Below are 5,062 nucleotides of genomic sequence, written 5' to 3'. Positions count from 1 at the left end.
CATTTCCTCCTCCAATGCATGAAAGTGAAAAGTGAAAGTGAAGTCGCTCAGTTGTGTCCGACTCTTAGCGACCCCATGGACTGCAGCCTACCAGGCTCCTCCATCCATGGAATTTTCCGGGCAAGAGTACTGGAGTGGGGTGCCATTTCCTTCTGGACCTCCTCTAATTACCAAAAAAATGTCCTCTTTAGATTGAGTTTAAAATTAGGATGCTACATTAGGTAAGTCTCTTCCTTACCTTTTCGTAGGGTTGGCTGCCTGTTGAAAGCAGAAAATAATGCATTTTGTGCATATGTAATTATACAGATAATTGCCTCTATCATTTAAAAATATCATTTGCCAAAATGGTGTCTATGATTAATTATGTACATTTATCACAGAGTCGACTGGGGTATATTATAAAACCCTTTCCCTAAGCTCATGCATCTTTCCTCTCTTCTTATTTTTTTCAATGTAACTTGTTTAGTAATTCAAATGTTTTTGTGATTCCTTAAGCCATAATTCATGTATACAGGAGCCAGTGACTAATTTGCCCTCTGGCTGCAGAGGAATTGCTTTTTGACTTGTGACATCAAGGAACAACGGTGATGGTATCTAAGATCTCCTCCTTGTATCGTATCGCTTCTAAAATGCATATCCTGGGGTTGGGATCAGTATTTCCATTACCACTTCTTCAGCCCCAAACTGTACATGGTTGGGCTTCAGTGTTGAATCCTACTAAGAAAAGAAAAAACTATAGCTAAAAATACAAAAATGCATAATTATTCTGAAATCCTGACCTGTAGAACTTACCTAGTGTGAATATAAGGTAATTAATGACAGTAGGAACTCACCAAGAACAGACTCTGTCTTTGACATAAGTCCTCCTGAGGGCCTCCCAGCTCCTCTGTTCGGCCTTGGATTCTGAGCACCTCCAGACTCGTCCTCTGACACCTAAGCCGAAATCTCCCCAGCCAGAAATTGCCCTCCGAGGTCCCCGCATTATCTTCTAGCTTGGCCTGTATCACTCTTCAGCGTACCGGGCTCTGTGTTCAGTAGCTTCAGTCGTGTCTGACTCTTCGAGACCCCATGGACTGTAGCCCCCCAGGCTCCTCTGTCGATTCAATCCCCCAGGCAAGAACACTGGAGTGGGGTGCCGTTTCCTCCTGCAGGGGGTCAGCCTTTGTGAGGCACTGAACTGTCTCTCCCTCTCACCCCCACTGCCTTTTTGCAACCCTGAGACCTGGTTCCTCCTGGAAAACACAAGGGAAGATGCAGTGTCAGGTACCAGGGCACTATTTTCCTTCCCTTACTGAGTATACGTTCATAGAATACCTGCTGTGTGCAACACTGAGCTCTGGGGAGTGATGAAAAATAACTGAGCTAGAAGGAGACACCGAGGAAGGGCCACACAAACACGAGTCTCAGTCAGAGGACAAGCAGTATGAAGACAGACTCGGTGTCCTGGGTGAGTTAGCGGAGTCCTGCTCTGTTCTGTGGAGTCAGAAGGGGCTTCCCCTAGAAACTGGCATCACAGCTGAGCCTTGAAAGCTGAATTCAGTCCAGCAGGTGAGACTCTAAATGTTTATTCAGGTAGAGGGGCTGCATAAGCAAAGACCTGGACATAGAGGGATGCAGGGCTTCTCTGAGGACAGGAGAGACAGTCAGTGTCACTGGCGTTAGTGTGTTGCCGGGGGCGGGGTTGGGGGTGGTGGGTTCTGTAAGATCAGGTCAAAGAGGAAGGCAAGAATCAGTCCATGCAGGGCTTGGTGGCCACTCCGAGAATTTTATCTTTGTTGCTTTTGAACTGTGTTGTTGGAGAAGACTCTTGAGAGTCCCTTGGACTGCAAGGAGATCCAACCAGTCCATCCTAAAGGAGACCAGTCCTGGGTGTTTATTGGAAGGACTGATGTTGAAGCTGAAACTCCAGTACTTTGGCCACCTGATGTGAAGAGCTGACTCATTTGAAAAGACCCTGATGCTGGGAAAGATTGAGGGCAGGAGGAGAAGGGGATGACAGAGGATGAGATGGTTGGATGGCATCACTGACTCAATGGACATGGGTTTGGGTGGACTCCGGGAGTTGGTGATGGACAGGGAGGCCTGGCGTGCTGTGGTTCATGGGGTCACAGAGTTGGACATGACTGAGTGACTGAACTGAACTGAACTGATGGGAAGCTGTGGACTAGTGGAGTGTGATGCTTCCCTCTGGAATAGATGACCCCAGCTGCAGAATGGAGTGAATACTGGATGGAGGTAAGCGTGGGCGGCTGAGATTGGTTAGGAGGCAACCTGATGGAGAAGTTGAGACATCCCTTGGCAGAATACTGAATCCTCTGCCTCATCAAATCTGTCAGTGAGAAGTTCTCCTTTGGGAACTGATGGGGGTCTTTACCCCAATCCACAAAAGGATATAAGATGTGAATATGAAGGTGTTTATTAAAGGTCTTGTCAGTAAAGGAAGAGAAGAGGGCTAAAGAAAAACACCTGTATTTCAGGGGTGGATGGTCATCCCACAGATATTCTGTGCCTGCTTCCAGGCTATGAATCACTGTCAAGCAGGCAGAAGAAAGCAGCAGGAGACAGTCAGAGAACTCTGGAAATGTGGAGTAATAAACATCAACGGGAAGACAGCCTCAAGAAGGAAGGGTGGCCAATGGTTGAGTGTCTGCAGAGGCGGAAAGTGATTTGCATGCTGAGAAGGACCACTCTTGAGTCCGTGGATTCGCCCCCAGCCAAGGCGGCACACTCTAGAAAGCCGGGCTGGAAACTAGAGCCCCGGAGAGACAGGGACAGAACCTCCTCCAATCTTAGAACGTTTAACTCACAGGAAGATAAGGCTTGTGACATAAAATGCCACTTTGTATCTCTTTGAATTCTACTTTGTATCCACTTCCTTGAAACAGATCTATTCCATCTACCCAAAGAGAGCTGTTCATCCCGGGTTCCACTGCAGCTGTCGGCCGGCCAAGAGCAGGGATGTTGTCGTTTGAGGTTGACCCTTACCAACCCGCAGCTGCTGTCTTGGGCCAGCCCTTCCTGCTGAAAGATGGAGGTGCCCTGAAGTTAAATCAATGTGGTGAGTGATGTGGACGTTTGAGATGAAGCTAAACATAGCTTCCTTTGATTTTTCACCTTTTTCATTTTTTTTTTTTCTGGCTGGACACCACTTTAGAAGAAGAATCACCTCTGGATAAAGCACCTCTTCAGGTTTGCCGGTCTAACTAAATGACATTATCCTAAAAGGATCAGAAGGGCCTGAAAGTTGACTGCGTTCATTGAGGGTTCCACGTAAAGTGTTTATTGAAGGAGGAAAAGACTCCCTCTGAAAGCTGTAAAGTAGCAAAAACAAAGACTTGCGGTAAAGATATTCAGAAAACCATGTGCCAATTACAGACTTAGCAGCAAGTAACTCAGTAAGGGAAATCAAAGTTTTGAAAGAATAACATTTATTTGAACTGAATGATAGCCACAATCTTATTTCTGATAATGTAAGAAGAGGATGTATCTGTTGTCTACTGCTATGTAACAAACCACCCCAAAATTTAGTGGCTCAGAACGAGGACCATTTATTGAGGACAGGATTTTGGGGGGTGGGCAGTTTAGACTGGGCTCAGCTGTGAAGCTCTTCTAGTCTCCGCTGAAAATTTTTAATACCTGTTGGCCACTACCAGTCAGCTGGTTAGCACTGCATCTGGGGATTGCCAGGGCCAATGGGGTGAAGGAGTGAGACGTCTCCCATCAACCAGAAGGCTAGCTTCAGCTGGCTCAGGTGGCCACTGGGCAGGGTTCCTAGAGGGGAAGCTTAAGTGCCTCTTGAGACGAGTCTCAGAATTGGCACAACAGCCTTTCAGCCAAAGGACGTCCCAGGTCAGCTCAGATTCAAGGGGTGAAAAAAATAAGAGTCTTTATTGACGTGAGGAGCTAACTGCAAAGGTAAACTGTGAAGGAGACAGAATTGGGGCCATTTTGCTATCTATCACAGATTCTGCATCATCTTTATCCTATTTGAGTAGATATAATGTGTAATATTTGAACAATACTTTTGGAAAAGGAAATGTCTTTATTTTCAGCTTTGATGGCAGTTTCCAACTAGGAGCTCCCTCACAGCAACCAGTTAGGAGGAGATTGTATTGACAGGATATTTTTAACTTCTTTCTCGTTTCTGTAACCGTAAACAGAATCCCCACGTTTTCCGCAGTTGTTGGTCTAGGTGTGTGTGACGTAACCGGTCACAGACAAAGCAGGGTTTCTTAATGGCAAGGGACACTACCTAGCTGCTGGCCTGGAAATCCTTTATAAAGAGTTCAGAATTGCCATTGCGAAAAGGGCATTTACTTGACAAATGGTGCTATTTCCATTTTTGTCTGCCCGATTTTAAATTTCCTCTTACTAAAATGGCAAATTCAGGCCCCAGAATGAATTGAACAAATGAAATACATAACTGGAGACACACACTTCACCACTTCACTCTGTAATATGTAGACATCTTATGGATGCAAGGACATTTCATGGAAAGGGAGTTTTTAAATTACTTTGTATGCGTATAGAGAAAATAAAACTTTTTGATGTCTTGGCTCAACTGAATAGGATCTCACTTAATAGCCCATGTAGTACTTTAAGATGATTTATTATTATGCTAATATTGTAATGTAATATTTATTAAGCATTAGAAGTGTGCAGAATACTAGCCAGTCCACATAAAAGATCCTGATGGATTTCAAGGAAAAGGGTTAAGAAAGGCACTCTCTTAATCCATAAGGAAGGAGAGTAATTCAGAATCTAGCTGAACCAATAAATCCTATTTAATTAGTATACATCATATGCAGCCCCCCCAAGGTAGACTAATGGAAATGGAAGTGATAATCTTTGGTTAAAAGGTAGTCATTTTAACAACACATTTCTCTCCCAGACTTCAGTTTAGAAAGAGTCAGTTCAGTAAAATATTTCTCATTTTAAAAGTTTTGGCCAATATTCTGCATTATTATCTGACGTTCTAAAATCACAAGTTACAGTGGTTTCTATAGAGAGCAGCTTTATAACTATTACTCCAAACTACAAAATGAAATGCCTTAAAAAAATT

Source organism: Bos mutus, chromosome 7, assembly GCF_027580195.1.
Source record: "Bos mutus isolate GX-2022 chromosome 7, NWIPB_WYAK_1.1, whole genome shotgun sequence".
NCBI lineage: Eukaryota > Metazoa > Chordata > Mammalia > Artiodactyla > Bovidae > Bos > Bos mutus.
Note: the sequence above shows the minus strand (reverse complement) of the source record.